At 38.9% G+C, this 27,285-nt stretch overlaps 2 long non-coding RNA genes across 2 annotated transcripts in view; both read right to left on the reverse strand.

Annotated features, from left to right (window-relative positions):
- Positions 1–13,844, reverse strand: part of LOC309635099 — a 28,755-nt gene extending 14,911 nt beyond the window's left edge. The window contains exon 1 of the long non-coding RNA XR_014248646.1: positions 157–13,844. This is a non-coding gene — a long non-coding RNA (uncharacterized lncRNA). The remainder of the gene's footprint in view (positions 1–156) is intronic.
- Positions 13,845–15,631: 1,787 nt separating this feature from the next.
- The window catches only part of LOC309635098, a 536,898-nt gene continuing 525,244 nt past the window's right edge, over positions 15,632–27,285 (reverse strand). Inside the window, exon 6 of the long non-coding RNA XR_014248645.1 lies at positions 15,632–21,777. This is a non-coding gene — a long non-coding RNA (uncharacterized lncRNA). The remainder of the gene's footprint in view (positions 21,778–27,285) is intronic.

Raw genomic sequence — 27,285 nt, forward strand, 5'->3', positions numbered from 1 at the left:
CGGAGCACAGGCTCCAGACGCGCAGGCTCAGTAGTTGTGGCTCACGGGTCTAGTTGCTCCGCTGCATGTGGGATCTTCCCAGACCAGGGCTCGAACCCGTGTCCCCTGCATTGGCAGGCTGATTCTCAACCACCGCGCCACCAGGGAAGCCCCAGCCTACTTTCTTTACCTACAGATAATAGTACTTAGGTTTCAAGATTAAAGTGAAGATTAGAGGTGATACCTGTAAAGCATCTGGCACAAAAGCTAGCTCATGGCAGGTACTCTTGTAGCATCTGCTATTCCTTTTTCTATTTGCATTCTGTATATTAGGCTGGAACTGTAGGTCCTGCTGCACCAACTTGGGTCCACGATAAATAGGCATTTATTTTTACTGCTCAATTTTATAATGACTCCTGGACTGGTCTATCCCGATCAGCAGGAAGGCCACTTTCCTGATGCCTTCACCCCATGCAAGCACAAGCGCAGGTGCCCACACCACCACCGTTACCCAGAGGACCCTGGGGTAGATCACTTCTCCAAGTACTTGGCCCCAGATTACTCATCATCCAAAAGATGCTATTTAGTTGTGCTCATTTACCAATAGGTGTGTTTCCCCCCACGGCTGCTGCTGTTGCCAGCACATAACAGCACCGTTTGCAGGATGGCTGAACACCTGCAACAGCTGCCCTGGGGTGAAGAATGAGGGTGAGGCCAGAAGGAGCCTTTCATCAGAACTTAACTGAGCCAAGGGGAGTGCTAAGCCAAGGATGTTGTTGGAGTCTCAAATGGCACATGTATGTACTAAGCAGTGAAAGAAGGGCTATGTGATTCTACCCCCAATGGTGCCGGACCAAGGATAATCACATATTTGATCAGATAAAAGCCAGTCACTTTACCTGCTTGTATTTTGGTTTTTAAAATAATAATGTTCAGGAAGCAATATGGATTTGCTCATCAATGTACGTGGTTGAAAAAGCTCATCAATGTACATGGGACCCAGCCCCAGTGGGGACCTGGCACAGTGACATATGGCTGCATGATCTTGGACAAATACCCTGACTTCTTTAAACTTCATTCTGCTCATGTGTTAAATTGGCATAATTTGTATTTTTACATATAGTCAATATAATGCCTGGTACATAGTAAGCATTCCATAAATAGTAGCTCTTATAATGTGTTGTTATTCTTTCTAAGCAGCAGTTCTGTCCTCTGAAAAATGAGTATAATAATATTATGTAAGGCTTGTTATGAGAATTAGAAATAGCATGTATAAAGTACCTGGAAAATAGTTGATGCTCAAAAAATGGTAAAAATTCATATTTGGGGGAAAGGAGGAGGAGACATTTAAATAGCAATGAAAAGAAATTGAGTGCTCTATCTGATTTCCTGTAGTTTCAATCCACCAGAATATAGGGCAAAGCTGTCCAGCATATATATAATGCAAGACACATGTGTAATTTTAAATTTTCTAGTAGCCCCATTTAAAAAAGAAAGAAAAAACTGGTGAAATTAATTTAATTATATATGTAATCAATATATCTAAATATTAATTTTAATAATCTATGTAAATATTAATGAGGTTTGTATATTCTTTTTTTTCCAAAAAATTATCAAAATCTGGTGTGTATTTTACGCATACAGCACACTCCAATCAGACTGGCTACATTGCAAGTTCTTAATGGGCTAGTGGCTACCATATTCAAGAGCACAGATATTGTCACTTGACACTCATCAAAACATTCGGCTCTAAACCAACCCTGCCCTTCAGGAGGAATTTGGGATTCCAGGTTAAATGCCTCAAGTGATTTAGAACAGTAAATCTCTTGTGTTTTTTAAATTTTAAAATTTTTTAGAATTTTTAATTTAATTTTTATTTTATATTGGAGTATAGTTGATTTACAATGTTGTGTTAGTTTCAGGTGTACATCAAAGTGATTCAGTTATACATGTACATACATCCATTCTTTTTCATATTCTTTTCTCACATAGGTTATCACAGAATACTGAGTAGAGTTCCCTGTACTATACAGTCAGTCCTTATAGATTTATCCCTCCCCCCTACCATTCCCCTTTGGTAAAAAACAGTTAATCTCTTGTTATTGATTCTACTTTGTCTCCAGTTCCATCAATTTACTTTTGTTCAGATTCTACCTCGTACTTCAGTCTCCTGAGGATGGCAGAATTTGCCAGAGCAGGAGACAACAGAGCTGAAACGTAGTTACACTGCTGGGTCCACTCACCAGCTTCTGTGCCCTTGCACTGTCAGACAGTTGTCTGTATTCCTTACATATCACCACCCTATGTAAGAGCTCACCTCCAGGACATTTCCTAATAGATAAGCATCACATACTCGTCTATAAATGGACAGAGTCCTACAATGATCATGTAGTCAGAGGGCACCACTCAAAAGAGGCTATAACAAATTTGAGAAAATGATGGTAGGAGTGTGGTTTTAAAGACTCTAAGAGAGAATTCCATCATATCTCCTGTAAACTGAATAGCCACAGTTTTGCTTGGGACATAGACAAACTGGAATGTATGTTAAAGGTTTAAAAATCACAGCATGAGAAATAAAATAAGCTTGGGAATATTGGCAAGCTAGTGGAAAGGCAGCATCCCCATGTATATCCGAAGAGGTTGAGAATGGCTCAACGGCCGGTGTCACCACCCTGGTAGACTCTACCCTGAATGGCACCTGCCAGAATTGTGCAATATGCAACCAGTACACTTGTTGATGGCCGTCCTCTGAGGATTCAGATGAAGAGAATTAAAATGGTCTATATAGCAAGGTAAAAAAAAATTGATTTGGGGAGAGGGGAGTATTGCAAAATAAGAGAGAGTGAAAGAATTGACCCAAAGGCTTTTGCCAGAGGTAACTTGGGGAATGACGATTTGGACAGTGGCTTCTGTGGAGGGATGAGATGTAGAAAAGGGTTATGCAGGGGAAAAGAAAGGAAATACAGGGTAGAAACTGAGATGGAGTAAATGCAGAAAATTGGAGGATAGAAGACTAGGCTAAATATAAATCCCTCCATAATCCTCAAGGACTTTGTGGGGTATGCTCGGTTTCTCAAGACACGAGATATGGATTTGAGTGGATTCTATTTAAATATTAAACACCCAGGTTCTGTGAGCAGACTAGAGACTCACGCAGATGACCTCTCTCCACAAACTGGTTGATCAACAATACTATGGTTGACCATTAGCCATGGAGACTTAATAAAGATCTGCAGAATAAATGGATTGTGGTCTAGATTAGAAATTGACTCCTAAACTTAGCTGTTCATCAGAATTACCTAGAAAATTTATTTAAAATAGATTTATTGGCCTTAACCGTGGAGATTCTGACAATGTAGGTGTGGGTTAAAGCCCTAAAAATTGGTATTTTTTTTTTTAACATCTTTATTGGAGTATAATTGCTTTACAATGGTGTGTTAGTTTCTGCTTTATAACAAAGTGAATCAGCTATACATATAAATATATCCTCATATCTCCTCCCTCTGTGTCTCCCTCCCACCCTCCCTATCCCACCCCTCCAGGTGGTCACAAAGCACTGAGCTAAAAATTAAAAAAAAAAAAAAAATTGGTACTTTTGACAAGAGTTCCAAGTATTTCTGATTCCATGTGGGAACAGCTGGGCCAAGGTACAATGCAAAAATCTTCCTTTACTGAAGTTCCACGTCTCTGACCAGAGATCAGATGACTCCAGGCAACACTAAGAACCCTTGGTGTAACCCTCAATGCTTCAAAGACAGGTTGGGAAAATCAGCTGCCTCGGTCCATTCTCTGAGATCACTAAATTATCTTCACTCATTTGTTGGTAAAACCAATGTGAGAACCCAGGAATTTTCTCTAGCTGCCCCCCTAGAGTAGAAGTCAGATGAAATTCAAAGTCAGCCCCCTAAACACTGAGTAAAGATATATGGTTACAAAATAAAACATTTCCATTGTGCATTTTTACTAATTAATAATAGAACAGCCTATGTTTGAATGTGTCTACACGTAAGAGAGCAAAAGCAGTAGGAATTTCACACCCTTTTATGTTTTACTTTTTCTTGCTTCTCAAGAACAGTAAAAGTCAAATGTAATAGGAAAGGAAAAAAATTCTCAAGTATCTCTACAACTTTGTGGAATGAGAGATGGAAAAATACATTTTTATTTATGCCTATTTATCCCTCTGACCTTAAACTAATCCTGAAGGGTTTGAGCAAAGAGCCAGCAACATCAACGCGCTGGACCAACAGGTGATTTTAATTTACTTGCTATAAATTGTTGGGGGGAACCTATGCTAAGTCCGTTCTCATTAATTCATCTACAGTCTCCCTTCCTGGAGTGAAAGTTGCTGATTGCACAGATAGGATCCAGAATAGAAGGCTGAACTAATAAGCAAAATACGGAATGTCAGCTTTTTGTGGACACTACTGGCATGCTCTCCCATTGGATCCAATACGTCAAAAACCCTCAGGTCTACAGAAACCATAAAATAATGCTGGGGGAAATTAATGTGGTTCCCAACATTTTGTCCAACTGAAAAAGAAATAAAACGTATTCGTTCTTTTTTGGATATTTCTAAATAGGTAAACTTTATTCTGAAATCTCCAAAACTTAAAGCATGAGGAAACTGCCTCATATTATGAAATGGGTGTCAACAACGATATGTTCCTATCAAGCTGTCCAGCTCTACCAATCTCGGCTAGCAGGAATTCATTCCATAAATGATTAGTTCTCATTATATTCAAGACACTGTATTATTTAGTACTGGGGACAAGAATGAATATGATATGGTCCCAGTCAGGTTCAAGGACCCAAAAAGAAGTAATGGCCTGAAGAAATCCCATAGAAAATTTCAAAACTTTGAAGTATTCTGTCTCCACTGGATCACCCATATGTGGTTTAATCTCTCTTCTCATTTATCTTCAGTGGTGTCATATAGAGAGTAGTCTTAAGTGTATTTGCTGCCTCAGTTAGGGGTATACAACCCATCTTAATGGGCAGGAGAACTATTAAGTATTGAGGGATGTAAAGCTTCAGCATTTATTAGGAAAAACTGGAGAGCCAAACATAAATTCAGAGTTAGCCATAGTACAAAAGCATGCCAAATGCTGTCCCAAGTCCCCAACTCCAACATCTAAAACACTGGAGTCTGATTTCCCACTGCCATCTCTGTTTGCCCCAGTGGAAGAGGCAGTACCACAAAGTTATGAACAAGCCCCAGGGTATTAGAGAGAATGAGTTCAAATCTTGGCTTTGCTTCTAACTAGTTATGTGATATTGGTCGAGGGCTTACCCTCTCTAAGCTTCAGTCCCTCACCTATAAAATGGAGCCATTAACGGCTACTCCAAAATTTGAGGATTAAATGAAATAATGGCTCTAAAGTGTCTGCAGAGGCCCTGGTACTTAATCAGTGGTTAGTGCATGGTAGCTAGTCATGGTAGAGGTGCCTTTACCATGTTTTTACCATGTTTATGCCAACTTATTCCTGGCAAGCCCCATGGCAAGTCCTCAACTTCAGGACATTTTATTTCTAACTTTGAACAAGGAGCTTTGGCCTCTGTCCTTGTCCAGGTGGCCATGACCACAACCATCGCTCCAGAGATTTTCTGATCCCAATGCTAGTCACGACTCTGCATCTTTTGCACAAACTCAACTGCAATGATAACCATCTCCAGAGTGTCCTGCTCATCAGAATAATCTGTTCTCTCATGAAAATTACAATCTAGGAGTTATAAGAAGGTTAGAATCAGAAAAGAAAGGAGTTGACCGGCCCAGCTCGGGTGGTCTTCTTGGAGGCAAGTGGCATTTCAACTTGGCTCTCACAGGGCTGAATTGAGAGAACTGTACATCTGGACTCAGGTAGTAATATCAGCAAAGGGAGTAAGGCATAAACACATGAAACATGGCCAAATGGTAGAAGGGACCATGTGTTTTGTTCAGAAGCAGTCTTTGGAAAACAGTCCCTAATCCTTTATTGAAAACCCTTGAGGTCAGATATGTTTTGCAATTAGAATTTTTCAGATTTTTTTTTAAAAAGGATGCAGTTCACATACTCTATATTAAAACACACCGAAGCACCTGGTAATCAAATACAGTCGTATTTCTACATCAAACATGCAAATATTTGCACAAAGTGACATACATAAAAGACATAAATAGCCTCATGTCAGTTCAGATCAGCTTTTGCCACCAAATGAGTTACGGAAAAACATTCAGTGTTCATAAATTTGAGATTTCCGTATTGCTGGGGCTGTAGAGGGAGATGCAGCTTGAAAGGTGGGTTGGGAGCATGTTATGAGGTATGAATGCCTGGCCGGGGAGTCAGCTTTCATCAGAAGCTGATGGGACAGCCTTACGAATCACTGCACACACTCAATTTTTTAGTAATTTTTGATGCCTTTTCTGAAAATATAATTGTTGTTTCTACTATATCTTATTACATGAATTTTTTTCTCTTAGCTTTTACTTTAATGTGTTAATCTGTCAATCAAGTCCCTCTTGTTATTCTATGACATGCAACAGAATAATTCTAAACTGTAACTTAACTATAACTCTTTCTATTACTACTTTTAATTTCCAAAGAGTAAAACTGATTCCTTTTGGTGTACAATTCTATGTGTGTTGGCACTTGTAGAGGTTCGTATAATTATGACCACAATGAAGATACAGAACTGTTCTATATCACCCCGACAACTGCCTCATGTAGTGGTTTTTTAAATTATACATCATCAGGAATTGTGTGAGGGGTCCACTCTCTTACCTCCTTGAATCCCTCCACAATGCAGGAAAACTGTGGCTGTGGGTTGCACCTAGAATCAATAACTGTTGTTGGCCGAGATGCATGTGACCTCTGCTCCTTTATTGTAATGGGTCAAGTTTCCTGAAGGATGCAGTTCACAAGGGCATTTGTTTTCCAAAGGTTAAAGTGAACTGAGTTTTTTTCAGAAAGTTCCTTAAAAATATTGGTTCCCCACTGCCTTTTTTGAAATACAAATGCAACTCTATTCAGGTGGAACTTTTTGTGTGAGTCTTCTAGCTCCCGGGTTTTTTTACACACACCTTCCCCCATCAGGCCTCCATAAGCATGTATTGTTTAACTTCAGATATAGCCTCTACAAGTTATTTAGATTCAACCTATGCTATTAAAGAAAGTACTACATGCCTTTAGGATGAGTGGATTCTTAATCTATACCTTCAACTGTCGGATAAGTGGTATCTGTATTGTAGCTACAAAACTGATGTGTGATTGCTCTGTGGGTCTGTAGGTACAAGAGAATAACTCAGACATGAAAATACTGAGTCTCTTGATGTTATGCTTTAGTGGCTCAAGGCTCCCCATTGCATAGAAATTAAATGAAGATTCTTATTTGTGTGCCCCTCAACTCACTGTGCTCCAGTCCCAGACATGTCATTTCCAAAACTACTCTTTACCAGACTGTTGCGTCTTCGCAGCTCTTTTCTCTGATCCTATATATCTCACATCTTAGGAAATGGCTTAAGTATAAACCTTAGAAATGAAGGTGCCCAGCTCAACCTTGTGAAGTTTTAGGAACTAACACAAACTAACCAAACCAAAATATAACTTAGAACCTCCAGACAAATAAAAAAAAGTGTGTGAGAATTTGGGAAGATTAAACACATTTCTCCTTTTTATAAATATGTTCAAGCTTCAGAGTATTCTTTTTTCTTTTCTGATGTAGTTAAAAATAACTCAGGGAAGAAAACATTCAGTGAATTTTTGAATTTCTGTGGGAGGGTATGTGAAGGAGCCGTTTCAAGGAAGGACAGCTGAAAGGGAGACACAGAGTTTGAATGACCTTATCTCCCGGTACAGGGCTTTATTTCCCTTGAGCGGGACAAAATGACACTAGAACTGTATATTCTCTACCAGTAGAGTTCTTGTCATAGATCTTATATTAACAAAAAGAGCACACATTTTATAGGCTGTGAAATTATCCAGTTTTACCTCTACAAGGCAGCTGGGAGAGTTTACAGGTGGAGAGGATATCATAAATGAATACCGGACTGGAAACATCACAATTGATTCAACAATTGTTTTTTATGAAGTGCTTGCTGAAATGACTGCTAGATTAAATGAGCCCCAGCAAGGCAGTAGAGTTAGCAATGTCATCCCTAAGAGGGGGAAGAATGTAAATCTTATAACAGTTTACAGATGTTTTTATTGAAGATCTCTAATCCAAAAGTTCTGACAAAAATGAGGCCACCCTGGAACCGTACAATGGCGGCCTCTGCAAGGCAACAGCTTCCTACAAGTAGCAAATCCTCATTAATCCCTTTGGAATTCATTGTAATGACTCTAATCGTGTCAGACTCATTGGGTATTAATATAAATGTTGTATGTAACTCCATAGGAATCCAGAACAAAACTCTTCAAGTAGCCTGTATCCATTCTCCTGAACAACAAAAATTGGGTTACAGCCTAAGTACCCAGTTATTGTACATAGATATGTCACTCATTATAACATCTTTGACTGAATACAATACATTTATACCAACGGAGGTGCCACAGGTGAGCAAGGAATGATTAGCAATTTACTGTTTTTCAGTAAGAACGAATAGACTCAGGAAAACAAAACAATTCCACACTAGTTCTAAGTCAAGTTCCTTGTTATTCTGCCCTCCTTTCTAAGGCACCAAGAATGATACTTCTATATATATGTGTTAGCATACGGTATTTGTTTTTCCCTTTCATATATACACTACCAAATGTAAAATAGATAGCTAGTGGGAAGCAGCCACATAGCACAGGGAGATCAGCTCGGTGCTTTGTGATCACCTAGAGGGGTGGGATAGGCAGGGAAGAAGGGAGACGCAAGAGGGTGGAGATATGGGGATATATGTATACGAATAACTGATTCACTTTGTTATAAAGCAGAAACTAACACACCATTGTAAAGCAATTATACTCCAAGAAAGCTGTTAAAAAAAAAAAAAAAAAAGGAATGATACTTCTGGCAATGATGAATAAGCAGCAAAGGTTCTTTCAGTGGAAACCCTCAGAGTGTGAAACAAGAGAGATGCCTTGATTCTCCAGTAATCAAACTTACTATGACTCCTAGTCCTGTGTCAGTGACTGAGTGTGACCACCTTTCAGGGCTGCTATAACAGCTGATTCCTAGTGATTCCCTTACAGTTTGAAAAAAAATTTTGTATTTCTCTCTTTCGGGGTGCCCTGAGCTTCCCAGGCATGGTGAAGTTGCTCAGGGCTACTTGGGAGAAAAGTATTCAAGAAATGGAGAGCAGCGACAGAAAGAAATATGGAAAAAGGAGGCAACTTTCACATATGTGTGTCCAGGAGGAGCAGTATCTCAGAAAAGCCATCATCGGCTGCATCTCTTTTGAGATGGCATGATTTTGGACATTGCAATTGTGTTATGGTCTCTGGTCATATCTGCATAGCTATTTCAATTAACATTGACATTATCCCAGCCACCTTCTGTTGGAAATAAAAAATCAGATGCTCACTATGCTGCATTAAGGGATATTACATTGATGGCGTCAACCCCGCTAAGAAGAATTCTCTGATGTAACAAATAAATGTTGACTGGAGTGAGAGATCAAGTCCACACGAAGTATCTTGACCAATGCACTGCTCAAATTTACGGATTCATCCTCTATCTTAGCATGAAGTAGAGAAGTGTTACATAAGAGCTCCAACAGGAATGTGTACACTGAAAGTGTGAGTCACAGAACACAGGCTGGAGACACTCCTAGATTGATAAAATGAACGGAAGTCTCTGGGTGGACACATTTGCACTGCACCCACAATATTATTCTTGGTTTGCTAGGAAGAAAGCAATTTATTCTGTCATTTTCTGGAGACTTAGAGCTAATTGGCCTTTCATAGTTATGTGATTCTGCAAATGAGCATAAAAGTGAGAGCTGACAAAAATTCAAACAGGAAATCTGAATCTGCTTATTTTCATAAGTATCTTATAATGGTTTGTAGAAAGGGACGAGATTTTGATTAGAATAGCAAATTTCTTCATGCAAAGGGAAGTGCTCCAAATTACCCATCACTGTAACAAACAGAAAGATTGCTCTTCCTTCAGCCTGGATGAAAAAAAAGAGAATATTCTTTCCTGAATCCCACCCTGCCCACCCCCTCCAGACCATCCATTGTGGTCCATCAGCACTGTCATCAGTGGGCGTTCCTCAGAGTATATGACCTCTCAGAGCTCACCAGCTCTTTGTGGCTTTTCCCACCCCAATCCACTAGAAAGGACATGCATAATACATCACATCCTAGAGACAACGAGAGAGTGTATCTACAAATGCAGCAGCAGGAGAAAAGAAAAAGAAAGAAAAATAACTGAAACTGCCACACAACCTTAATAGAAAAGCTGGAGAAGATTAAGTTCAACACTAAAAAAAAAAAGTCTTCAAAGCCTGAAAAGAATGTTAAGGTATTTTCACAGTGTCTGGCACAGAGGACAGAATGAACATAGTTGAAGGGAAAGCAAAAAGAAGCAAACCAGGGCCAACACGAAGCACCATTTTTCAGGCACACAATATACGGGGCGAATTTGCTGAGGCCAGCAGACCGGGGGTCATTAATGAAACTGAGTCCAATCTAGGCCAGAAGCTAGTTTGCCTTTCAGATTTTTTTGGTTTAGAGTAAATTTCTCCTCTCTTCACTTCTCCTCTTTCTTTTCTGTTTCTCTCTCTTAATGACCAATCTCCCCTCTCCATGGCTACCCATGTGACAAAATTTACAGGAAAAACTGCAAGTCAAGCAGACCCATCTGGGATTTACACTACGTGTTTACGCATTTTGTAGAACGTGGCAGGCATTGGGTAAAAGCTTACGTTTCCAGAAACCAGCTCTTCTGACTGCTGGTCCTTTTTGCCATATTGAGGCACTAAAGCTCCTTTTTTTCTCCCTAGGCTTGAGCTTTCAAAGTTATTTTCCACTCTGATGATTACAGACAGCTCGACAGACAAAGAAAAAGGGGATTTAAAATAGGCAGTCACTAGTAATATGTACTTTGCTCTTTTTGACCAGGAAAAAGAAGCCCAGGTGTCACATTGCCATTTCTTAATCATCAATGTCAAAAAAAAAAAAAAACCTCTTCTGGAAATGCATACATAAAAATGCATTTATACTGAAGAGATAAGAAAAAAAAAGTGACATATCTTGCTCACAAACAGTGCCCTGGGTTCCTACAGGAAAATGGAAGATTAGAACAAAAGAGAATGATGGTGAGCGTGAAATTTTGAATTTGTAATAAGAGCAATATAAAAATAAAGGTAAGAAATGTGCTTAGAATAAGTTTGCTCTTGCAGAATGTATATTCTGAGAAGTGATTCTACAGTCAATACTTTCCCTTGCAGACCTTCAGCCTGTCAGCTCCTCTGTGTTCTAAGAAATCTACTGCCTTGGTTTCCATCCTTATATTTTAAATTGCTGGTCTGTTAGTTATCTTTCTTTCTTTCTCACTTTACATCAAGCTTGTCATATTCAAACATCTAAAAATTCCAAAAAACAAAGTTAAAATGTATTCAATTTTATCTTATTTCAGAATATTATGGGGGACAGTTGACCTAGGATAAGGTAAAGTGCCATTGGTATCAGATTTCAGTGGTGAAAGGAAAATAATAAGGTGATTCTGGGTTCATAGATAGTGAACTAGTTTCAGTGTTATTCATCTTTCTCAAAATCATGTCATGTAGTTCTTAGATGTGTTATTAAAAACATAGTGTTTTTAAGCATGACTTTGAAATACTAATAATGGCTACTATACATATATTAAATCATTTTGTTGTATGCCTTAAACAATGTTACAGGTCAATTATATCTCAATAAAACTGGGAAAATACTCAGGTACTTATTAAATAAAAAGAAATAATAAATAAAATACTAATGGCTACTATTTATTGAATGTTTACTTTGTGATAAACAGAATGCTGTGTGTTTTACAGAAATAATTTCTGTTATTTATAAGTGTTCTGGAGAGTCTTTGTGTCTCTTGTCTGCTTACAGAAAGGGAAACTGAGGCTTATGGAGATTACATCTGGGCTGAGCCACCCCACTAGTGATTGGCAGCTGGCATCAAAACCCAAGGTTCTCTGGGTCCCAAATTAACACTGTTTCCCCAAATCATGTCATCTTCCCCCAGTTCGCTTCCCAGGAACTAATTATTCTGCAGGGTAAGGTACAGTTAATGGGTTTTTTTTCCTTGTAGGATGAACCACTGAAGGTTTCAGTAACGGGCCAGCGATGTCCCATAAATGAGTCAGCAAAGAACCAGGAGGCAGGACAGAAGTCTAATGGACCATGGTCTAAAAACAACCATAAAAATTTTATCACAGACCTACAGCATTGGCTTCAGACATGGAGGGTAGTATGATGTGAGACATCTGTCAATAAGGAACTTAAATTCTCAAAAGTAAAACTAGCCTAACATGGATATGAAAAAATAGCCTAGATAACAGTAATACCTAATACAGCTGGTCTGGTCAGAGAATAAGAACATCCATACATTTATAAACTAACACATCTTTAAGCACCAAAAAATATTGTTTCTAATATTCAACATTTGATGGTATCCTAAACTCTATTACACACTTCCTTGGCTTCATCAACATAGCTTACTGCACATCATTTTTCCTTTCCTTGATGGCTTGGGTATCAGTCACTGTTCTGAGCTGTGGGAGCACAGTGCTTCCAGGAGTTACTGAGTCCTGGAAAGCCGTCTGCCTGGACACCAAGTGGTCCCCAGTTTCAGGACTTCTAAGGTTCTTGTACCCACGCATCCTTCCTCCCCATCAGATGCTACTCTCATTGTGACTTTGCTAATCCCAATCTGCCGTTCCCACGCATCACTTGCTAGACCTGTCATGACCACATCTCTAGGTTATTTGTTCAGCTTTCTCTCCTAGGTTTTTTTTTTTCCCTTCCCATTAGTGCCATTCTCTATAATTATTATATTCCAGCAATTCAGAAGTCTATTTAGGTTCTAAGCACAAATATATGCTCTTTCACACTACCGCCGCCACTATGCATTGAGTGTCTTTTCCTTTACTTGTCCGCTTAAAAAACAACAATGATCCTTGTCATGCTTTGAACCCAACCTAGAAATAAGAATCTCCAAGGAGACTTCTGATACCATTTCCTGAGTCCAGGGTAGAAATCATCAGACTTGTTTCTGGGCCACCCTGACACTGGGTGTATTTCTAGCTATACCACATTGAATAGAAGGTAATTTTTTTGTCTATAAATCTGTTCTCTCTACTAAACTATAAGCTCTTTAAAGTTTTTATTCACTTTTTCACACCCAGCACTTAACTTACGGTGTGCTATGGAGTATGTGCACAATAAATATCTGCACACCTAAGAAATGTGCCTTGGTTTTTACATAATTATGTCCCTCTCCTCTGCAATCAAGTAGGTGAGTGCTGGGAGATTTGCTTTAGCACTGCTATTCAAACCTCTGCATGAAGAAGGTGTGGTTATTTGTAATTAATCGTGGGCTGCAGAAAGCGAATACGTTACAATAGACTTTCAATACGAGGAGAAATTTCATGAAATAGAGCATCTTCATGAAACAGAGAAGACTTCAGGGAAGAAGTGAAACTTGAATTGGCCCCTCTCAGATGGTGTACACAGATATGTGGTGCAGCTCTGGTAGCAAATGGCTCGTTTATGGGGCTTATGTAAAGTGAATCGCTCTGTCTCTCTGTGAAGATGTTATATTGCCTTGTTGGTCTATTAAAAATAAAGTGTCTACCATAATGTTAAAGCTTCTTTGACTTTAGCTGAGTCCCTCGGATTTATTGAGAGGCAGAAACAGGGCCACCAAGCTTGCTCAGAGATAAGCTGAAGCAGAGGTATAAATAAAATCAGCCGTGGAAGAAAAAAACAATGTTGGGGTCATTTGCAAAAGCTGCGATCTTCAGCCCCTGATGCGCAGTACGGAGGAGACAAGGGCTCTGATCTTTTTTTCCAAGAAGCTCTCGTGCCCCTGGTGGTAAGATTGGGGTGCTGGGATATGACTCCTTTTGCTCCTTAAAAATGGCCAACAAATAATGTTGGACTAGGTTCTCTGACCTTGGCCTCGACATCTTGCCAAACTCTCAACCTCTAGTCAACGTATATCTCTTACTAAACTGCATTATTTTTTTAGAAGTTGAAAGCTTCCATTTACTTTTCTCAGTAAATTTCCCCTTGACCCCAGATTTCACAATATTACAAAATAAACCAGTGCCCATTATCAACTAGTTTAAGAAATATAGGACGAAGAAATAGAAAGGTTTGTTTTCTTTATCTAACCTTGACTCCAGCTTCCTTCTTGATGCAATTTTCTGTTATACTATGCAGCATTTGAAGAAGCCTTTCATGACAGAAACCTCAAAAAAATGTTACGAACTGAAAAGCAGTTCATCAAAAAGGACAGTCAGAGAGTCCACCGCAGCAGGTTATAAATGAATTCCCATCAGTAAAGGCACAAACACAGAAACCACTTATGTAAAACACAAACCAAAAGCAGGAGACCTTGGAATTGCATGTTACAATACTCAGAGCAATTTGTTTCATGTATGTGTGCCAATGTGTCATACAAAATGAAGCCGCAAACCATACTTCTAAGTGATCCATTTCATAAAGCCATTCTATTTAGGATCGTAATGCCTCCTTCTTTTTATCTTTTCATAAGATGATTTCCTTAGTATTAAGAGGCAGGACCTGATCTAACATTTTGTTTACTTTATCCCATTTTAGTGATACGTTAGCACTGTGTTACCAACTTGCAGCGGCTTTCATTTGGAACCAACTGCAAAACGTTCGTATTTTAAGCCTCTCACCTTCAAATTCCTTTCCTACATTTCCTAAGCTTTGCTTTTCCGAGGAAACGACTCTCCATGCCTTCTTGATCAAGACAGGCAACCTAATGGCTGAGCGGGCTTTAATTTCTACGCTTCTGGCATTCAAAGCTGATTTGCACTGTCATATGGAATTATTTGGTATTCCGCATAAAACACTATTTCTTTCTCTGCTTTTTTCTTCCCTTTTCCAGACAACCAACCGCTGGGAAATTATTGTCAAAGTCTTAAGATGATTTCCCACTGATTGCTTGTTAGTACAATACAATTTCTTTCTCAGTCCTGGTCTCTCTTCAGCTCCCTTCTGGGGGCCAGAGACTCCCCCAGTGCCTGTAGCACACACAGCAGACACACTCCAAACACACGGGTCTCTCCACTCCTCTCTGTAGGGGCACTTAGGGGGCATCTCAGGGAGTGAACAGGAGGCGGGGAGGCAGGTGTAAAAAGATAAAAGTAAAAAAGGAAAGCTGTGAATTTGAAAAGAAAACGGAAGATGATTCTTCAAAGAGTTTAAGGGCTAATTTGCTGATAAGGATTAACCACGAACACAAAGTTCAACCTCTTTTGAGTGCCCACTCTGTGCAAAAGGGTGCGACATTGGAGGATAGAAGAAAACAAATGGCACCTTTGCCTTCAAGGTGCTCACAGCGCAGTCAGAGGGATGGATATGTGAGCAACCAGCTGTTCTTCAAGGCCAACAGTTAAGGGCTGTACGTATGACATGGGCTAAAATGAGTCCAATGGGGATGCAGGCTAGTAGTGATTTATTCTGGGGGGGCGAGGGCATAGATGGCGGGGGGATGTCAGCACTGTTCCCATTTCAACAGGTAGAAAAGTTGAGGAAGGGAAAGAGAAAAGTGGGCAGATCATAAAGAGAGAGAATAAAATGATCTGGGGGTGAAAAGAGAAATGGGAACAGAAAAAAGGGAACAAAATGGCAAGAAACAGGGCCAGATTTAATTTCCAGAGAATTAACCTAGGAAATACTTCTAACACAGGAGACTGTGAATCTAAGGACTTTCTTTTAAGTGCCAAAGGCATAAACTAATCTATTTAATTAGAAAAATATGCGTGCATTGCAGTCTGAGTAATTTCCCAGAGGAAAACTTGTTTCTTTTACAAAGTTTTTGTTTAAATCCTCCCATCCCCCATTCTCCTTGCTGTACCTCAGAGCCCACACCTCTCCGGCAGGTACTCACTCCTATGCAATTATTGTCAACCGGGATGTGGATATGACCCTTCCAAGATCTCACATTTGTTTTTTGGGTACTGAAATAGAAACACATTAACCTAGATATACCTGGGCCCTCCAGCAGGTACTTTATAATCAGAAAGAAAAAAAAAAAAAAAAAAAAACCTCAAAAGGCAATTTCTTCAATGACTCACCAAATCTTCACAATGGCAAATAATTCAATAGATCTTACAAGGTAGTGAAAATACCAAAATAAAACAGAACTTCCCTAGTCAATTCACCACCCCCTTTCGATAAGTGAGTAGAGTCTAAGAATATTCTCTCCTATAGCAGTAAGGCAAGGTGCTTAGTCTTTCTTGTACCTGTATTAAGAGGAAAATAGATTTTGGTGGCCTGCAAACTGAAACAAGATAAGCTCCTTTTTAAAGATGCCACAGTCAGGGCTGCAAATAGAAAGTTGAATACTTTATCGCAGTTTTGCTCCTGAGTAAGGAAGTTTGAACATATTAATTGAACCAACACAACAATTTTTTCAAATAAGATTAAAATGCTTTAAATATGCTTCTTGTGTTTTCAGTGAAAAAATTAAAGGGGTATATGCTAATTTCTAATCCATTTCCACCTAGTTTTGTACTTCTAGCTCTTTCCACATTTACGTATATGGAATAGCCTCGGACAATAAATACCAAATGGAGTATGATCAATTCAAAATAAAAACACTTACGTGAGAATGAAACCAAAGCATGCCAAAGATGTAATGGATGGGAAAGGAAAGGAAGTAAGGGTACTGCTGAAACCCTGCAAATACCAACACTTGGTAGTTGAGAAACACGTTTTTAAAATCTTTGTGGTGGTCCTAAGAAAACAATAAAAAGTTTCAAAACCAGCTCAACTGTATTTTCTTTTCTTTTAATTCTAAAAACAGAAATGGATAATTTTGGGACAGTGTAATTTGATCTATAATCTGCTCTTGGGCCCAACGAACTTTATTACCTAGAGACACTGTGTCCACAGTCAAACCCATAACGTTATTAAAAACTGTGACCAACAGCTCATTCCAGGTAGGTTTCCTCACATCCAAGTGACCGGAACTTGAACCTGTGTTTTGGTGGTTAAAGTATCTCATTATAAATAAAAGATGGAGTTTAAATCTCAAGGAAAGCTTTCTTAATATCTATTTTTGCACCGAATATTAAATACACTTCAGCACACTTTTATGAACACCTATGACTTACGGTTTCAGAAACGTGTATGTAATTGTTCTGTTTTTATAGGTTCTTTAAATGCATGCACCATAATTCTTTACACATTCTGTATACATATGTGTAAGTAAGTAACCCCAAAACTCAATGAATATATTTCTAAAGGTTAACAAAGGTGTGATGAAAGCTTTATTTTGATCTGCCTTTACTATTATTTACTGCTTCATGCAAACCATAAAACTGGTCTTATAACTAACAACCTGATCTGCTAAAATGATCTTACCCTAGGAATTATACAAACACAACTTGTAAGTTATTTTTATATCAAATCAACTCCAGTTTGAAATGGTTTCCCCTCTTACTAACAGGCATGCTATGCTCACATAAAAGGATTGATATCCCACCAACGTGCTGCCATGTGTTTTTTCCTGGAAAACTCAAAATAGGATCTGTCAGGTATATCTGCTAGTGTAACAAACATGTCACCCAGATTTGCATTGGGAATTAAAACATTCTGTAGCCTGACAAAAGGCTGTGTGTTTTTAGCAACCGTGACGAGAAGAAGGCATTGCAATACTTAGAGGTTGTGAGTTAAAAGTCTCTCATCAGACGGACTTGAAAAAGCACTATAATGCCACGAAAAAATGCTTGAAAAGGCACTATAATGCCACGACGGAGCTTCCCTGAGCGGCAAGCCATGCTGCAGAGAACCGTGGCTGCATCTCCACCCCAGTCATCGGACAAGTCTGATTCTATCTCCTGCAAACCCGACATTGTCTTTTATTCTTGCATTTACACACCACTTATATTGGAACCACTAATGTAGGAAAACGCATGTGGAGCTGGTGAGAAATCTCACTGATATTAAAAGTCCAACTCACATTTTTTCCTAATGTCAAATGTGAAACAATGTTATTTATAAAATAATACTACGATCACTGTGTGACAAGCAAACAATAACGTTAATTAGCTTACAGGACAGATCCATACAACTTATCTCCATTATTTTAATAAAAAGAATAGCATTACTAGTTTAAATGAGGAGCAGGGCTAAGAATTTCTCCATTTATATAATATATTCTTCATGCTCTACCCTAAATAATTTCACTATATTAGTCCATTTCTTAGTTTCAAAAGAATGCCCAGCAAATAACTCTAACAATATTTTGTACACTTCGAAAAGGATCTGCACCTATTTGAATCATAGATATGTGATCACCAAAAGGAATTCTCTTCTGCATAAAAGAGCAGAAATACTGTAATTTACACAATTTTGTTTGAAATGCCACAGACTTCACTTGTTTTTCACGTCATTAATGGAAAACAGGCATCAACTTATTAGCAGTTTCATAAAGGCAGTCTTTTAGAAATATTTCCTATCACTTAATTCCGTGTGTAATCCGGTCGTGTCATTAGTTCCACAAGTAAGGCTTTTCTGTGGAAAAGATGTGACAGAAACCAAATAAAGTGCTCATCACCAAGGGATAGAATTTAACCTGTACAAATAAAAAACAGATTGCCCAGCAAATGTTCTAATAACTTTACATTTTAAGACACAATGTCCATTAAAGTTATTTATTAAAAGGGTTCTTTTTATTGAGTAAGCGTAGCCGACATGCTAGATTCAACTCTGATACATGAAATACAGTTTTCGCCTAAATATTTCTACACCAGCATGACGAAGGGCGATGAACCACATTCATCATAAAGAAATATTAGTACATATATTCTTCAGTTTCTATGACAAAAAAAATATATATATAAATCATGAAATGACAGAGGCTGCCACTCCCAAACTACAATTTAGCACTTTTTTTGGCCATCTTATTATACGAGACTACTATTTTCATTTATTCCTTAATAGTGCCTATTGCTACACTTAACAGTGCTTACTGATGTGTTTAATAGTGTGTACTGATATGCTAAGGACATAAGTACATCCTTAAAAATCAGAAGCCAGACATATTCACATTCTACACTGATAAGCAAAAACTGAATGCGTCCTCCATGCCAGATGCTTACCTTCATGTATTTAATCCTCACCTTCAGCCTTGAGAGCTGAACTTCATTATCCCATTTCCAGATGAGTAAAATGAGACCAGAGAAGTTAAGTAGCATATCCAAGTCACACAGCTAACAGTGTTAGAGAGAGAATTTGAAAACAGATCTGACTGATGACAAATGATATTGCCAATGCTTACTCTCAATGCTATAACTAATTCTTCAATCACTTTCTCCAAAATATGAGTAATGTGAAAGGTGGCTTTACAAATTAACATTTTTTGATGTTCTTTGAAGATTTTTCCCTCTGTATCCTTCTTATTTAATATACAAAAGCTAAAACTCTACTCATAGACACCATGGCCCTGAGAGTCCTCCTCAAGATACGCGTGACACGATTCTGCCCCCTCTGTGGGGTAGAGGAAGGGATCCAAACACACCTGGGCGCCACCTTGCCCAAGGAAACTCCATTTTGTCATTAGCTTCCCAGACGGGGCGCCTTTTTATAATCCACACTCAGTCACCATTTGCCATCAAATGCCATCAACATACTTTGATTATTTTCTATAACGGGATTTAGGAATTTAGAAATTCATTAACATGTTCTTTTCTTTCTGATTTCCAGTTTTCTTCCATGCAGAAAGAAGTTTCTTGGCTGGTTTGCTTGCTCTCTGACAAACATAATATGCTCAAAATGCCTGCAAGAAATCTGACTATACAATATTTTTAAATTAAATCAACAATTTAGCTTGATTCCTAGTTTCTTTTCCTCAAGTGAACTTTCTTGTCATTTACACGGCCGTTTCATTTTTAAATAAATGCAACAGAAAGCTGCCTTCTAAAAGCTCTCAGAGCTGATGAATGGAACCAAAAAGTACGTTTTCCTAATGTTAGAACACGATGGATCTTGCTTAAAATTGGCCTCTTCTGTTTCAAACTTTAAGAAGCCTCAAAGGCTATCATGTTAGGCCAAGCCTATGTACCAATCATACATTCCATTCTTGAGAAAGCCTTACTATGAAAGAAGAATCACTCAGATTTTTATAAAACAATCACAACAAATTTCTTTCTGCCTTCTTCCTTCCCCAGTAAAAATGAGAAAACAATATCATGATGAAAAGAAAAGAGGCTGGATTCATAGATAGACAGGCTCTGAAGAACAAAAGATAGCTAACAGTGAAAGATAATTCAAATAGCGGGATTTGATGTTCTTTTTTAGCTGTCCTATTAAATACTTTTTTTCTTTTTTCACATTTCAATTGTACCAAATATGAAAAGCCCTCATACAAAAGAAACAATAAAATGCTTGTTAATCTAATAACAGAATGCCAAGAACAGAAAACCTATCCTACCACAAAGTGTAATTGAGATTGCCTGCAACACAGAGAGTTTGTGATCAAAACCTTGGGGGGAAAAAAGCCATCAGTAGAAATGATGTTTCCACTGTGAGCTCATGGTCGCAGCAAGGCTACAAGACCAGGGACATAAAGCCCTATTAATTGTACCTCCCAGGGGTCACCAAACATCTCTGCCTGTGAGAGTCCCGATTTATGCCTTTTATCTGGTATAATTATTAATAGAGTTCCTTTAGCTCCAAAAGTGTCCCATTTTGGACAATAAATTATATAGTTGCCCTCGGCTTACCCCTACTCTTTTTCATTTCCTTCTCCTTTCTAAAAATAAATAACGCCTAAGGGCAAGCTGCTTTAACTCTTCAGGGTATGTGAGAGGGAAGAAAGAAGTTATCTGTTGCTTAAGCTCAGCTATTCATTTGACTACCTTTCATTTTCTTAAAGCAGGGAAGATTTCTAGTCTGAATTAACTTTGACGTGGTCCCATTCATCCATGAAATATTTGGGTGAAGAATTACCCCTATCTCTCTCCACCACCCTCTCTCCCTTATGAATTTCTGCCTAACACTAAGCCGCAATGTTGAGTTCACTTATTAAATTCTATTTGAAATTTTCAAGGAATTATACCTCACACGAGGACTCCTTAATATAATTGCTGTTTCTTTAAAAAAAAAAAAATCAGATGTTCAACATAGTTATTCAGCCAAGAATAGTAGTTCATATCGGCCACAAGAAAGGCTGAGCACCTTACAGCAAGAGCTCCTTAATCAAAAAGCAATCTTTGGGGATGAGTTAGTAGTACTTTGCCTCTGGCGCTAACCAGATCCCCTAGTTTCATTGTATATTTCCACAGGAGTCTAATGATGAAATACATTAGATCTCCTCACAGGTGAAGTAGAAAAACACTTAAAGCATTGCCTTCTGAGTGTCACATGGTCCTCTAAAAACAAGGGTAGGAGGTCAACAGCAATGACAGCATCCAAGCCAACAGTGTATTCAGCAGCTAAAACTTCGACAAGGAAGGGGGAAAACTCCCCCTTTCAGAGGAATATTCAAGGGAAATTCAGGATGTGCAATTGTGAAGAAGAGCAACACAAAACAGTTTGGTTTTTTCATGGGTGGGGTTAGGAGTGCAAATCTTTGTTTAAAAATAAAAAGCTCACCTTTTAGTCCATGAGATGTCCTTGACCTTTACCCAGAAAAGCTTCAGAACTGCAAGGAAAAAAATAAAATTCATTTGAGGAAAAATATCCTGGAATTGGAGAATAAAGATCTATAAAGACACAAGCATCATTTCGTGGCTAAGAATATAGAAGGATGTGGGTCTTCATCATCTGCACAAAGAGGGCATGGATTGCATTTAATTGAATTATTTTATTTATTTGTATTTTATTTATTTTCACATAGGCTTAAAAACATAATGCACACACATATGCAGACACAAATAACCTAAGTTTTCTCTCTTTTAATATATATCCTTACATAAACACAGAAGCACCCTCACACACGTCAAGTTTTGTAGCACATGTGGAAGACACAGTATCTCTCTTGCCCAAATTATGGTCGCATGACCCCCGCCAACATGGTGGAGGCTCCAGGAACAGGAGAGCAGGTAATATCTTAGATTTGCTGTGCCTTCAAAAAGGCTGCCACTTCCTTTGGGCTCTATGCAAGTAGCCTCAAGTCAAACAGGTAAAAACAAATCACGAATCAGGGTAAAAGCCTATAAATACGCCATCTTTGTTTTTCTGTTGGTTTTGTTTTTTGTTTTGTTTTTAACCTGCACTGATTTGGGGGAAGTAATTAAGTGTTTTGGCATAAAAGATCTCCTGCTGGGTGATAGGCTACATGGGAAATGGAAATTAGACAAAAGTATTGAGTAATAACCACAAATGACTTTATAGCCCATTCTGTTTGAATGTCAATTGAACTCAGAAGCAAGATTTGCAGAAGATAATCAGCAATGACTCCCCCAAGTATAATCAGGAGTTGACTATAATTAGCCATTTGTAAACTCTTACCTGCCACTATGATCTCTTAGCTTAGTGGGGGAAAAAATGGCATTGTGATCTAAAAGCTCCAAATTATGAATGGCAGAAATTCCCAACTATAAAAGACATTTACTATCTTTCCAAAATTTATCAGCATTGAATTAATTTGGCAGATTCTTGATGACTTTGCCCAGTGATGAAGTACGCATCACATAGCACTATATGTATTATTGTAAGCTGCTTCAAAGCTTTTGAGGAATGAGAGGAGGGCAAAAAAGTAAATAAATATAACTACACATTGTTTAAATAATGGTTGTATAAAGAAAAATTATATTGGAAATAACTGAAGAATAAAAAAATAACTTGAAGTACAGCAAAAATACATAGTCTGTCACGCTGGGCTTTGCACAAGAAGATGAAAACTGTGTCTGGATGTGTTTCTTTAATAGTGAAATAGTCACTTAGGAGAAAGTGAAGCCAATAAGAAACAATAATTGTTTTATACAATATTAATTTGGTTACAATGACTTTCCCCCATGTAGCCAGACTAATGAGCCTAATCAAACAAGGAGCTGCTGAAAACGGACTAATGGGTTTGAAATTACAAAACCCTTCCTTCCAAATTTAGATACAGAGTTCTTTAGAGGGCCTTTTTTTTTTTATTATTATTATTATTCCAAATTATAATCCATAAGGAAAGACTCTTCAGTCTATCAGAAGTCATATTTCCTAAGGTAGATTGAGTCTATATATTTCAAAGTGCCTAAATCATAGTTTAAAAAATATTCAGTCAGTAATGGATTTTTTTTTAAATGCAGTCACTTTACCCACATGATATTTACCACATTATAATTCCTGGGTGTCCTGGGCATTAGGAAACCCTGAGTAAGCCACCTGGATGATTATTAAGATACTATGCTAACGAAATATATTTCCCAACAGGAGGTACTAATAAGATAGCCAGCAGCATAAGAAAAGCATCAACATGAAAAATAATAAAAAGACAGCAAGTGTGTCCAGGCTAAATGCTGCTATTTAGTAGCTAAAACATTGCTGCGTTACAATGATCTGTTCCTTGAAAGTCCAAAGGTTTAAGCTGGTGACAGATATAATTCCAAATTTTATTCAATGCAATTTGACAAATACGTCTTGTGCATCTAAAATATGCCTAGTTATATTCTGTGGAATCTAATAGAGATCAATTCTAAAATAAGAGGATTCACCCAAACCAGGGGTTCTAGATATTTGGAAATAGAAATCATCAGGATCAAAAGTATATAAATAAACATTTTAGAAAAAAGCGGTCACCAATATTTAATTGCAAGCCATCTTTGAGCACTAGATTAAAACCTTATTGGTAAATATTGGGATTTTCTAAATGCCAGACTATTTTGAAATTTCACGAGAGACGAGACCCGCCCTAGCAAAAGTAAAATTAAACCTCCCTAGGGACCATCCTCTTAGCTAGCCCTTCATGTTCTTTGCCAGCACCTGCCAGGTGCATGGCTGGCCAGAATCCCATGCACCCTTCTTTTTGCTCATGTCGTTAAAGGTAGACTCACATCAGCTGGTTTGCACAGTGACCCGAGGAGGGCAAAGGACCCAAAGCCAATGGGTCTCATCCAGACGTTCCATGGAGTATCTATATCCTTTGGGCAAAAAGAGTCTTTTAGAAGCTGAGTCGGGGAACCTGGGATGGTGGGTGTGAGTGAGGGTTTAGTTAGGGAGAGATGGTCCTCTGTTCTCCATGGCAACTTTGTACCCTGTCATCCTGAACTTTTTCTCCTATTTCTTTTTTTCTTACATCTCCTTGATGGTAAACTGTGTTCTCTGGAGGATTACCCTGTGTCTGAGCAGATCTGGAGGAATGGCTCACAAAGCCGCTAGAGTTTTATTGCATGAGAGACTAAGATAGTAAGATGTTGAGAGTGAGTTATCCTTGGAAAGGGAGCATCACACAAGTTATGTCCAAAGACAGCTCTTCAGGGTCGGAAGTGAGGTTTTTATTTATTGGTTTTTCTCCTGACTACAGCAGGAGGGGATTCCACTGGCCAGATACCACTAGATCCCAGAGAGAGACCACCTAACTGGAAACCTTGGAGAATGATTTCCTCGGGGAGAAAGAACCAGCACACAGTCTCCCTGATGGTGGTGTAGGCAATAGACTGCTGCGTGAACAAAGGTGGAAAGCCATCATTCGGAATCAATGATATAGCCGACTCCAGCCTGGAAGAAAGTGGTGGGAGCACCAATCCAGTTCAATTCAGCAGCCTTAATTCAGTGCCCAGGCCTCTGCTAGGTCAGTGTCAGCCGCTTCTAGACCACAGAGACCGTCAGTCCCAGAGATAGCAGCCCTGGCACAGAGGGCATGGCCATAGTGACAGCTCAGGGGTTTGCTCCTCTGTCAGCAGGAGTGAAAGCAGGCACTGCAAGTGCGGAGAGAAGCAGCAAATATGAGGAAGGCACTGGGAAGCCCCAGGATGATGGGAGACGAGCAGTTAGAAGTCCCTCATTAAACTGACATATATGCCTTATAGAGAACAGACTGGTGGTTGCCAAGGGGGAGGGGGGTGGGGGAGGAATGGATAGGGCATTTGGGATTCCCAGATGCAAACTAGTATATATAGGATGGATAAACAACAAGGTCTTACTGTAGAGCACAGGGAACTATGTTCAATATCCTGTGATAAACCAGAATGGAAAAGAATATGAAAAAGAATGTATATATATATATATGTGTGTGTGTGTATAACTGATCACTTTGCTGTACAGCAGAAACTAATACAACATTGTAAATCAACTATACTTTAATAAAATACATTAGACAAAAAAAAAGGATATGTCTTGCCCTCCTCCAAGGAGCCTTGCCTACTCTCCTTTGTCTGGGTTAGATTTGCTTCGCATATGGTTTAATAACAGCCAGCACATCCCGCCCCATAATCTAACTGTTGATTGTTTAACATGTGTGTTTGTCTGCCCCTCTGGGCTCTGACGTGCTTGTCCATTTTAGGAGTGGTATGTGGAATTAGACACACGCTCATGCTTAGCACAGCTGCTACTATCAGACAAATGTTTGCTGACTGAATCAGTGACTTAACAACTTGCCTCAGAAAATACCTCTACTTACACAAGAATGTAGTTCATCTACTTTCATAACTTTATCAGCCATGATCTCTTGGCTTTCTCAGTGGAAAAATCCGGGATGAGGGAACAGAGGAGAAGATTGGGGAAAACCCAACACTGCATCTTCTCTGAACCTGGTTTGCTACTTTTTTTCAATCAAAATTATGATCCCTTTGTCCAAGTTTGTAAGGGGAGGAAAGAGAGGCTGCAGGATGTTAGTACGAAGGGCATCAGCAGAGATACCAGAAGGTCCATGAAAGGGCCAGCTCTGATCAGCTGGGCCTCCCTGACAGCCCACAGCCTGTGGTTTGATGTGTTTCGCTGGCTTACGAGAAAGACAGTTGTCTTAATGTTTGGAGAGTTTTCTCTAGGTAAATATTTATTCTAGATTTGGAAAGCAATTAAACCTCATCACATTCTCACGAACATGTTTTCTCCTTTTTAAAATAAGCATTCTCGCATGAGGCTGCAAGAAGGTCCCATCAGAGTGACTGCGGTTCCCTCCCAGACCACTAACCAAATAGATGGTGTCATTTTCTTCACTGCTCCGTGTTAAATTATTTGGCAGAATCAAATCAGACAGGAAGTTCGGGTCTCTGTCTCATTAGGAATGATAATAATTATACATCCGCCCACAATGAGAAATCACTGCATCCAACGCAGAGGGTAGGCCTGCCTAACACTGCATGACACATTTAACTTTGCTGAACATTTTGCTATTCAGAAACTAAACAACGGGCTATATGCTTACGTTCTTGGGAGAGAGGGGCAGAAGGACAACTAGAAAACCTTGGCCCAGGATTTCACATGTGGGTGACAAGGACAGCAGAGAGCTTGTGGGGTGTGCAGGTGGGGCTCCCAACAAAAGGCTGTGCAAATAACAGCAATTCTTCAAAGACTGTGGCCTCTACAGCTTAGTTTCTTTAAACACACTCCCAGGGGGAGCTAATGGCTGCCTTAGCGCAATTTTGTCAAAAATGAAGATAACAGAGTAGAACTGAAAGAACTTCTAACTTAGACGGACTGAAATCTCAGCCCCTGCCTGGACTTCCTGCCAATTGAATTGGGGCAGCTTCCTTCACAGCCTTACCCTCAGTCACTACACCTGTAAAGTGGCATTGATGTTAAAACTGCCCTGGGTAGTTATGAAATTTTCATCAAATGCAGTCTGTGAAAAAAAATACTTGGAAATATGAAGACTTCTAGAAATGTTTGAGTTAATACATTTATGTCACCACCTGATTCTAGATAGATTTTCCTGTAGGTTTTAAGGCAGCTAAATCAGTATATATAACATGCCTGTCACTTGGCAGACAAAAGACCTGGACAGTTGACTGCATTTTTCATGTTTTATGTTTCATGTTTCATCCAGATGTTTTGGCACTTTGGAGCCAGAATAATTTTTTTCTTCCTGATGCGTTTCATTTCTGTTAGGGCTGCCAGAATTCTGGCTGACTACAATAAGTCCCATTAGCTCTTATCTTTTGTGGTTCAATTAATGTACCCACTGAAAAATCAAAGGGCAATTATACTTTCTCTTTTGGGGAATTCTGTCCTTGTGTGAGGTGGTGGTAATGATGGCATGGGGGTGGTGACAGAGTGTCAC

The sequence above is a fragment of the Balaenoptera borealis genome (genome assembly GCF_965194805.1).
Source record: "Balaenoptera borealis genome assembly, chromosome: 9".
NCBI classification, from domain to species: Eukaryota; Metazoa; Chordata; class Mammalia; order Artiodactyla; family Balaenopteridae; genus Balaenoptera; species Balaenoptera borealis.